The 12,150-nt window shown below is 27.6% G+C and overlaps 1 protein-coding gene across 1 annotated transcript in view; it reads right to left on the reverse strand.

The window, feature by feature from the left end:
* The window catches only part of LOC136975908 (plexin-B-like), a 125,242-nt gene that overhangs the window by 17,550 nt on the left and 95,542 nt on the right, over nt 1–12,150 (reverse strand). The gene's annotated exons all lie outside the window — the stretch shown is intronic.

Consider the following 12,150-nt stretch of genomic DNA (forward strand, 5'->3'; position numbering starts at 1 on the left):
AGTAAATTATTATTTATTCTAGATCTATGCCATAACTAAACAATTTTTTCTTTGCTTTAACACAAAAATTTTTTCTTTGTTATTACAAACTAGAAAACATTCATTTTTCATATTAATTAATACGTTTAACTACAGAATTATTTGGCAGGATATAATAATAATAATAATAATAATCTGTATTCGTTACTTGTTCTCTATTGTTGTGGAATGCAAACTTTTATTTTTACAGGAAGAGTTTCATTGAATTGCCAAGATCTAAATATTGAAGTTTTTAAGCCTTTAATCCAACTCTGCTTGCAATTTTGTATAAAATTCGACCGGAGAGTTAAAGAGATTTACAATTGGATAAACAAATCCATTTAATTCAACATTGTAATGAAAACAAGAGTTTAATTAACTGAAGAAATGATCAGTGCACAGACTAACTTCAATTTTCAGTTAACTAAATTTTAAAACATTGCTTTGTTTCTTTTTTTTAATTAAGCTTACACGATAACAACGAAATGCATAACACTTCAGGAACTTTTATAAAAAGTATTTTATACAAGTGAGGAAATTCAAGTTGCAAATAATTTTGTTGCACTTTTAATTAAAGCTATAAAATGTTTTACATAAATATGACATCGAAAACCATTTAACTATAAAAATTAAGTTATCATAAAGTAATTAAACTTTTTATAAATTCGAGAACTTTAAATTAAAGTAATTTCCTGAAGTTTAAATCCAATAATCTTTCATATTTTTATAAAAATAAATTTTAACCTTAAGTATTAAATATTTATATAAGAATAATTATTGCCATTAAATTAAACTGAAGTTTTAGGCCTATTTATAAATGATATAAGTAGGGTGCCTATACATAATTTTTATATTGTTTATTTGATAAAAAAAGAATTTAGTGAAAATTAAAAATAAATTAAACATTCTTAAGGGATTTAATTTTTAAAACAGCATTTAATTATAAAATAAGACTTTTTATTACCAAAGTAGATAAAGAAAAAATAAATTTTAAAGTTTATATTAATGTATTATAAACATTATTGACGACGATAGTTTTAAATTTTAAAAAAAAAAATAATTAATATAAATAAAATTTTAAAAAATAATAATAAAACTTTTTTATTAGAAATATATTGTTATATATTTGCTTATTTTCTTACATATCTATACTTTTCTGAGAAATCTTTCCCATATTTCTCAATTTGAAAACTCAGATGCATTGAACTCTTCGGATACTATAGTAGATGCATTTAGTTACAAATATACAAACTCTCTTTTCAATACCGATAATGGTGGATACTCACAATAAACGATATCAGCTAACGTGTGCAAGGGGTGTTTCTTACAGCAGCCCAGCTTATTTCAATAGAACGCACTATATCAACTGCACAATGGCAGGTTTCAATAGCAACAGTTTCAATAACAACAAATAGAACTTTTCCTTGCAAATAAGAGATCCCAAATATACAATCGGACCCGGAGAATTCAACTTTTGAATTCTTCCCAATTTTTAAGTTCAACTTATTTTCTACCCAAAACGTTATTTATAATAATAATAATAACAATAATAAATACAAATTGGTATAAATTGGTATATTATAAACGTCTTGAAATAATCACAAATCGTGATATATTTATTTATTCTAAACAGAATTAAAAGTTAAATTTTATATAGGCCTATATCTAATGCTAGAATTGATTAAAAGATTTATTTAAATAATTGTTAAGCTATTTTACTTTAATTGTTATTATAAGTCTAAATTTATTTTATTTTAAATTAGAATTAATTCTGTCTTGATTTAAAATGAATTTCACAAAATAATGATTAATTTGAACAAATTCGCTTACATTTCAAATTATTCGTCTTACAGAATTTAAAATTTAACTAATACTTCAAATTTATAGTCAAATAATTTTTAAATACAAATAATAATATATTTAACCAAACATATTATAAATTATATTATATTTTATGTTTTTATTATAATGTGATATGTAATAAATAATTCGAAACAAAATTCTTTAGCGAAATATCTAATTATTTCCTGTATTAAATATAAATAATTTGTTAATTAATATTTAAATTTCATGATATAGAAAATCAGTGAATGATAAAAGTAAAAATATTAATGTTAGAAATTTATTTATTTATTAAAAAATTATCGAAATAAGAGATAAAATGAATCAATAGGATGAATTATATTCTATGGAAATTAATATAATAAGATGTCAATTTAAATAATTCAAATAAAATTATCATTAGAATTTCGAAGACAATTTATTTTCATTTAATATTGAAGTTAATAAAAATAAATTTTAAATCTATAAATCTTAAATAGTAATAAGCTTAAAATCATATTTAAAATATAAATAATTTAGACTTGTCTGTTAGTATACGAAACGAATAGATTAATATTTTTCCAAATACTTTTAATGCTTGCAAATGCGACTAAAAGCTTTTTACTTATCTTTAGATATATAAATTTATTAAATTTTAAAAATCATGCTACAGTCGCGAAAGAATACACTGCTTCGTATTAAGGTGTTTATATCTCGCGAATTGATTTAATATTTATCAACAGAAAAAATATTCTTTTTATTTGCATTCGGCGAAGGTAAACTGTGGTTGCATGTGCTGACATGCTTAATGGTTCCTTTCACACAAACAACCGAAAAGGCAAACAAGTCTACCCCAAGCACTGGCTTTGTCTACGATGATCCGATCTTTGTGAAGAGAAATGCTTTAAAAGAATTACCAAATTACTTTCTGATGAAAAGTTTTCCGGTATTTTCAATTTTACGCATTGATCGTATTACTTGGTAAGAATAATGCTTTTTCATAAACATTGAACGCCTGTGACAAATTATTTCCAATTTCCTATTTTGCTTCTCCTTTTCATCGCTTCAAATACACGGAAATATTTTTATTGAACACGTCCTACTTCCCTTACAAATATAATTACTATTTTTTTTTCTTTTTTTTTTTGTATATAATAAAATTCAATTTTCGAATAAAATTTGTAAATATTAGCACAGTGTTAATTTGAAAATCCAATTTAAATAGTTCTTAAAATTAGAATTTTTTATTTCATCAGGTAAGTCAAAATAATAATAATAATTAAATAAATCTAATATAGTAAATATATCAGCAACATCACGACGTTTGTAAATACACAGTTAACGTTAAACTTATTTGTAAGCTAGTGTTATAAATTATATAAGGAGACGTAATCTTTATCCAATAAATAGGCTACAGTTTTCTATCCAGTAAGCGAAACTCGATCAGTAAATGACGATTTCCATCCTCAGTTCTATTAGAAACGATCTTTGACGCCGCTATACACTTCATTTACGAATGTTATGTAAAAGCGTATTGTTTTACACGACGAATCACGTAACAACAGATGTTGGCGTGTTAACTAGTAATATACAGACCAGAGACTTGGAGAATGACAATCATAATAATACTCACAATTACGATGTTTTTCATGCATTCGTGTCAGTGCAAATGCTATGTTATAACCTGATAACTACATTTAGACGGTTCTTCCATTTCCGTTTTCTTTTTCCTTAATTTTCCTATATTATTCTAGATCTATAACTAGTTTTCTTAAGTACTAAATTTCTCTTTAACGATCGTAAACGTGTCCGATAGCGACAGTCACATGACAATGGCAGAGATAGGGAAAACGTAAGGGAAGAAAGAAGAGAGGAGAATGGCAGACTGGTATAGCCACCTTCTTTCAATCACAATATACAGTCGCTTCACGTAGATTCGACCGTATTCTAACCGAGTGAAGCCAGTAAACCTATCATCAAGAGCGTTTGGGAAGGCCGAGCGTGTCTGCACGTAGGTGAGGTCTACCGGGCCTACTGCAGATTCGCTATTCTACTGCTAGACACACATATTGAGCTTATATTACATTTCCTGACGAAGTCCGAAGATGACACGTTGGGGAAAAATGTGTTTTTGCTATCTTTCGATTTTGAACTTGTCTCTCACGTGGAATGTTACTGAACGTGAAAAGAAAATTTTGCAAAATTTAAGAACCGTATATATATACACTATATTTTCTTTTGTTTCTTCAAAAGCAACCATTAAGAAATTAACAACATAAAAATCTCGTATCAAACTATCGCAGAGAAGTTCTAAAAAATTTCAGAAAACTGCTAACTGTTGAATTATAGAATTTTATTATTTCCTGTGAGGTTACCTGATACTTTAATAAATAAATTTAGATAAAAATAAAGATAAAATAAATCAATAAATAACATTAACCTTTTGCTGTTGTTTATTTTAAATCTATATTATATTCCTACAAAGAAGTATTGTTCAGAAATCAATAATGTAAACAGAAAAATACGAGCAATTATTTATCGTGACATCGTCACAATGCCGGGCTGCAATTTTTAATCATATTTTTAATTTATTTAATTTAAAATATATGTTCTCCACCTCAAATTAGTAGTGGCTTGCCCCTGTACATCATACTTTTTCTTTAACAAAAGAGTCGTGCCGGTCGTCTGACATCTTTCAGGGGAAAATTATTGAATTAAAATATTGCATTGAAAGTTCGTATATAGTTAATATATGGTCTCGACTTTCATGTATCTAATTCCATTTTCGAGATTAAGGAAAGACAGACAGACAAACAGACAAAGAGACGACAGTGGGAATTTATAGGTCAGCCAAATAAAACTCATTCCGCTAAGATTCAAAAATAATTAACCTATTAAAATTAATTTATTACTATAGAAAATAGTTTTAAATTAAATTATTTAATTTTCAATCAATAATAAGATAATTTAATTTTTTTATGGTAATAAAATTAATAAATGCAACAATATAATTACAATAAATCACGAATATATGAAAAATTATTGTTCTAAATTTTTAAAACAATTTATTGAAATTTATGATGGAATTTATTGTAAAAGTAATCACAGATCCAATTATCGATGGATAGAAGTATTATTTAATTCATAAAATTATATTTCTAAGTTAAAAATGATTGATATGATTTTTTAAAGATAAGATTTAGTTAGTCAGAAATAAGAAAGTCTACCTAGTGTTGAATTTATTGATAATCATCATCAGGAGAAGACAGCGTTGAAAGAGGAAATAAAATGGATAGAATCGAGAATGATATCAGAAGATCACACTGCAGACAAGTTTATAAAAAAGAACAGATTTGATACTTTCATTTAATGTTATGCTAAGTATAAGTTAAATAAGATTAAATTGAAAAAGAGCTTCATTTAATCATGAATATTACTCCACTTTCCTTCAATAAAAAAAAAAACACTGGCACAAAATTCAAATTAGATATCAAATGAGAAGTAAAATAATCGAAATTTTGCAGTTATTATAAAATATATATTTTTAAATATTAAATTATTTATAGAGAAATTATTTCACGCTAGAATAATTACGAAACTTCAAGCTTACTTTGAAAATTTAATATATATATATATATATATATATATATATATATATATATATATATATTTTTGTTATTTGCAAAAAAAACCAAGAATTTATTTGCTGTAAAATAAAATAAAATCGTATAAACGGCAATTTCGCAAACTAAATTTAAAATATAAAATTTTCATGCACCAGTATACACAAGTTTCTATCCAAATATGCCAAATTTATGAAGCTCGAATCTGGCGTCTTCTAATGTTAGAAAATTCTGAAAATATATTTACAGTTTTTTGGGGTGAAAATTTTGTATGTCAAAAATTTTGATGCATCGTCTCTTTAGCTTATTCTGAAAGGTCTACAATGTTGACATTTGGCACAAATTCAGATTCGAGAATAATGAAAATTTTAAAAAGCCTAGTAAAATACATAAAAGAAAAAATTTAAATTTTTCAACAAAAATTTGAATAAAAAATTACACAAACTTGATAAAAATATTACGGGAAAAAAACGTGCTTGGAAAAGAGAATAGAAAAATCCTAAAAATTCTTACAATAATAGATCGTCACTCGAATACACGTCAAAATCTCAGTAACTAACCTCTATATAAATCTTTCTTTTATTATTATTATTATTATTAACAGTAGAATTTACTGTTTTCAAAATTATAATTGTCTTTCTAAACTTGACATCATGCAAATTGGAATAGGGGAAAATATATATATATATATATATATAAAAGTGTATTGATTGTAGACAAAGAACTGGCCTTGTAGCCTAAAACTAATTAAAATAAAGCAATTTATAGTTCCGAAATAAATTTTAATTTATAAAAAAAGTAATAACACCATTTAAGGATAATTTTTTTTTTTTAAATTACCTCATTATTATAGAAACTTTAATAGAATTTAATGTTATATCCTTACGAGGTGATAATTTCATGATTTCTTGTCTCCTAATGTAATTTTTTACATCTCATATTCAACGAATATAAATCAATTTAAAAAAAAAAAAAACTGCATTTTGACAACTACTGCCTATTAAAATAAAACATGAAGGAATAAAGCTGGTCCTTAAGTATAATGATCCTATATTATCTACAGCAATTTAAAGTAATCTAAGTATTATAATATAATGGGTTTAGAAAAGTCAAATTTAACATTTTAAGCATCAATGTGAAATATAATTTTTACAATTATATACAATTATAATTTTTATAATAATCTCTTGTAGTTTTACTGATTTTAAAATGTAGCAAATTATATATACATATATAGGTCTATAAGTCTTAAAGTATCATAATTTGAATTTTGAACAATTTTTCTTCTTATATTTCTGACACAATTTTGAGAAGATAACTTCATCAATATTAAATTATGTTTATAATATAATTAGTATAATAGCTCAAGACTATTTCTTAATTTTAACGATGGATGTACTTCCATACTGATCATTGATCATTTTTCTTTTACTTTCTACTATGGAAAGAATTTTTCTAGGTAAAGAAAGAATAAATTCTTGTGTTCCAAGAGAACTGAAAGCCATTGTTTCGATTATTTCGAAACAATGAGAAAATAAAAAGTCACGAAGAATCTTTTTACAGATGATAAAAACATTCATGAATTTTCAGTAATTTTTTCATGCTTCTAGATACAGTAAATATCGAATAAATTTATAAAAATCGGAGAAATTTGTATAATTAAAACTTTTACGAAAGTTTCGAGTGATCGTAAATTTAATTTTGTAAACATAGCTTTAAAATTTTATACATTTTTTATACAATTTGTTATTATTATTATTCAAAACAGTTTTATTTATTAATATTGTTATGAATCAATAATAATTTTTAGAAATACGTTTTCGTACATTACATACAATCGTTCGTGTTCGTGGAGAATAAAAAAAAATTGATATAACTTTTACATATGTTTAAAATACGTTTGGAAGTTTAATAAATTAAACATTGTTGTATTTTGATTTAAAATTTTTTCAACACTTAAACATTGAAAAATTTTGAATTGGAAAGGAATATTTAATATCTTACACATAAACTGAAAACACTAACAAATGGAGTGACAGTGAGAAAACGAGAAAAATAGCAAACAGTCGATTTCTATCAAGCACTCCAATCATTTACAACGCTCTATTGAACTAATGGTAACCTCCAAACTTTAGAACAGAGAAGCATCTGGACAGATATAGGCTATCTCCCCACAGATGTTATAGGAGGGTGAAGGAGAAACGTGTGTTTTCACGCAGTGACGTGTTTATTTTGGGGGAAGTGTCGACTCTTTGTAAAGTGACGAGTATAATCTCCTATTATAAAAGAAGAGTGCGTATCGTTAAAAGGCTCAAATGCGCTAAAATTTCGTTTTCGGCCCAAACATAAAATAATCTAGATTGAATATTCTCTTTATTTATATTTATATTGCTGTAATTATATTTTATATTGATTTTTTATGTTTGTAAATTTATTTCTAATTTTTAATTCATAAAAGTTTCCTTTTGTAAAATAGAAATTTTATTTTTCTTTGAAAAAAATTTAGTCGGGATTTAAATTTTTAGCAATAGTTTTTGTTTTCATTAAAATCTCCGAGCGTCTTAAAAGGCTTCTATCAGCCAAATACTCAATCACGAGCGGATCAAGCGGCTCCCACACATGGAACAAGCTACTCACTATCTACATGACGGCTAGAAGACTAGACGTCGGTCTCCAACGGATCAGTTGTCATTCTGGAGGACCAGATAGCGTTACGAAATGACGGGGATTGACAGATATATGGGGCGGTAAAGCGAGGCGGCAGTCAACATCTAGGGTGGAAAAGGGACGCTATGAGCTAGCACCCCGGAGATTTAGTCATGGGAAGGAGAAACACATAAGGGAACGTGACGCATCACGCAATGCGTGACGGGGTGGCACGGGGAAGTGGTAAAGAGAAACCTTCATTTCGAATGCAGACTATCCCGTCTTTCGACCCAATTCTGTCGCCCCATGAAACAATGGGCGTGTCTTACAACCATAAATTTGTCACTCTTCGACTGAACGGAGATCCGGTACATTTATATATGGTTCGGCGACATCCTCATCACTTAATCATGGCCCGGTTTTATGGGTAGAGAACCGCTGCTATCAGAACTGTACTACAGCGGCCCTCGGGATTAAAAAAAGGACTTCGACCGGACTTTTTCACATCCGATGGCATCTTATAGAAGAGATTCTTTCCAGTTCAAGAAACTGCCACGCCTTTCTATGTGCGAAAAAGAACCTATCTCTCAGCTATAATCAATTTTGGATTTATGCTGTAAAAAAGATTAAAGTTATAGATCTAACGTAAAAAAACAAATTGTTACAATCGTAAATATCGATGCAATATAGAAAGCCTTTTGAAAACCAGAAATTCATAGAAGAAATATTTCAAATTATAATAATAATAAATAAATAAATTCTTTGTTTTGCTCTTATATAAATGAAAGAACGTCAAATCTAGTCCTCTAGATAGGCCTATAATCTATTGGACCATCAGGTTTATTGTGAGCGCTATATCCGAAATCCGGTAGGGATAATAAAATGCTAACCTCCATTTTTGAAGTTACTTATAAAATCTATTGATAGGGGCACTTAACTGTCTTCCAACATTGAGACATTTCAGATAAAAGTTTAGATTCTTTCCGCGTCCAAGTATATTGCCTTCCCCTTCCTTCATAGCTCTGCCAATCGAAGGTTTCTCTTCTAAAATATCTAAACTATTATTTATCCAAATCCTTTAATATCATAACATTTATCTAGTTGTATATTTAGAAATAAAAAAAGAAAAAATTTAATTTACTAAGTAGTCTTTACAAAGAATTACAGACGATTTAAAAGCTTTTCGTCGAAAAAAATTCATTTAACGCTTTATATTTTCATATTTATATAATTTATAAAAATTGCTTAACAAGAAAAAACTTGTTTCTAATTTAAGAAAAAAAAATATTCTAAGATAGATTTAAAACACTAATCTTTTTTAGATCCATTATTGTAATTTGTTTCGGAATCGGGGACACGAAGAAGATTATTTCTAAAGGGAATTAATTAAACTTTTCTAAAAGTTCCCCCTTCGGTTGAATTTAAGGATTGTCTTTATTCTTTCCATTAAAGAATGCTCAACCACAGAGATTTCAATTATCTTGACGTTTTATTGTAAAATCACTCGAACAAAACATTAAAGAAAACAAACAAATAACAAGAAGTTTAAATATGTCAAAAAGGAAAAACGATCTGTTTAATTTTTTTCGTGCATTGTATACGTAAAAATCGTTGGAATGCTTTTGATATTTCCTATTTTTGAAACAACTTATATACATTAATATACTGTATTTTCTATCATTAATAAAAGTACTCAAAATCTTAGTGGAATTTATTGAATATTCTTAATATAAACTAATTAACAATAATTTATTACTGAAATAAAATAAAAAGTGCATCAAAATTTGGAACCAAGTGCTACAAAAGCTCTTTCAATTGCTACAAATCTTTTAATATGTAGATCATGTCTTTGTCTGTCTATAACGTTTTAAAAGTAATAATTAAGAGTATAAAGGCAGCAATAGACGTATTATATTCATTACTTGTTTTTCTTCCTTTTAGCTTTTAATTCTTTATAAAACGTTAAATTAAAAAATATTCAGCTAACATCGATGATTATTTAGAAGACCATTAACTCAATAGGCTTTTCTGGATATGTTTTAGTGTTTTTTTTTCCACCCTCCGCCTTTCTTTTCATTGAAAATAATAGGCTATTTTTCTCTTAGTGATTCATTTTAGAATCAATTTGAGTGGGTCCGAGAAGGAATACTCTAATGAATATACAATTAAATTAAAGTTGCAAGAATTAGAACAATGCTTCTTCAAAGTCGGTGAAACAGGATTTGCCAGAAGCGGAATGGGAAGAAAATCTTTGATTTACCTCTTATTTTATTCATTATTACCTCGTGTACAATTTTATGCAAGCATTGTCATAACATTACTGGAGAGTAGAATATTTTTCTATTCAAATTCATTTCTAAATAGTGTAGATACACGCAATGCTTCGCAACCTTGGCATGGATCGATTGGAATTAGTCTGTTTAACGTTTTAAATAAAAACTTTATACATACAATAGTGTCTAAGTATAATTAAATGTAGGAAAACCAGCTTATTAATGTATTTATCATCAAGATAAAATACTTATTTTTAGATTTTTACGACTTCCCCCTTATCTTCTAGCATTCAAACTAGGCAATTATAACAAACACAAACTATATAACAACGTAATTTATGTTAGTTACTCTTCAGGATTAAAATAGTTATAAAAATATTTTTTTTTAATATCTATCTCCGGAGAATAGAGGAAAAGTAAGTTTTCGATCGATCTTTTTTTCATTTTGACATTCTTATCGATAATTTGCGTGTAAAAATTGTGCGTTTCGTCCCGAATAAACTCCTCTCTACCATCATCAAAAATGTGTTCCCCCTCTAGAAAATCCATTCACCTTACTTCCAACTAAAACACTACGGTAAGTGAACAGTTTCGATGCAGTCTCCTAGCAACGGTTACCATAGCAACAAAGTGTAGAGTCTATCAATCCGAAGGGAAGGATGGAAGTAATCGGGGGTGATTCTTCCAGGCACACAAAATCGTTTTCTAGAAATTTCATTTTGGATCTACGGTGGAAAAGTAGGTAGAGGACGGGGGGAGAAGATACAACGGCAAAAGAGCGCATTATTGTTGCCTCGGAGATAGTCCACTCTTAGCCTGTTTGTTTGCACCACATATTTGTAATTCAATAATCAATTTATCCTAGTTGCTTTCATAATGGATAAGATTCATATTAAACTTACTGCTATGAGTTATATAAGTAATGAAATAATATATTTTCGATCGATAGATGGCGCTACGATTATTTAAAAAATCGATCATTAGATCATTTTTTTCCAGTTAAAAGTTCGAAAATAAATTTTTTTAAACATATTTAAACATTTAAACAATTAAAAACTTTTTAAAAGCTAAAGTTTTAAGCATTTAGCTATTTATAAATAAGCATATTTATCGAATTTTAATAATGCAACAACGACAAATTTAAAGGTAAAAATTTTAATTACCGATATACATTTGCGTACTTAATAACGTATTACAAGTCAGGAATCGAATAGTTGAATACTTGTTAAAGTAAGAATTTTGGAAGAGGAAAATGTTGCTTGCGAAAACTATAAAGTAGTCGTAAACGAATCTGATCAATGGTAAAATTCCTCGTAAAGTATGCATCAAATTTTCTTAGAATGGAATCTGTTCTTTCGATATTCTAAGTAAATGGATTTGCTTTAAGGACAGTTCATAAATTCTTATATGCAGAGGATTACATGAGATCCACAAAAACAACCAACGATCTGTAATGCTAATAAATTATCCGATTACCAAGATTGCATCTTCGGAGGGAAATGATTCGTCTCCATTCTTCCCCATATGCCACATAAACAAATTCAAAAGTAAATAAATACAAGAAGAACTGAACTGGAGTGTTGCATGTTTTCTATCCATCTCGGCTACCAACAGCCACTTTAAATCTCCTAGCCAAATACCACAAGGGGAGGAAGAGCTGTAAGTGGAAAACCCTGTCCTCTCAGATGGATGTCGTCAGTCTCAGGTAGACTATATGTTAATTATCGGTCTGCAAAGTGGCAGCTCCGTGTTCTTTCCGTCCCCAGTGC

This window comes from Centruroides vittatus, unplaced genomic scaffold (assembly GCF_030686945.1).
Source record: "Centruroides vittatus isolate TY-2023 unplaced genomic scaffold, ASM3068694v2 contig_391, whole genome shotgun sequence".
Taxonomy (NCBI): domain Eukaryota; kingdom Metazoa; phylum Arthropoda; class Arachnida; order Scorpiones; family Buthidae; genus Centruroides; species Centruroides vittatus.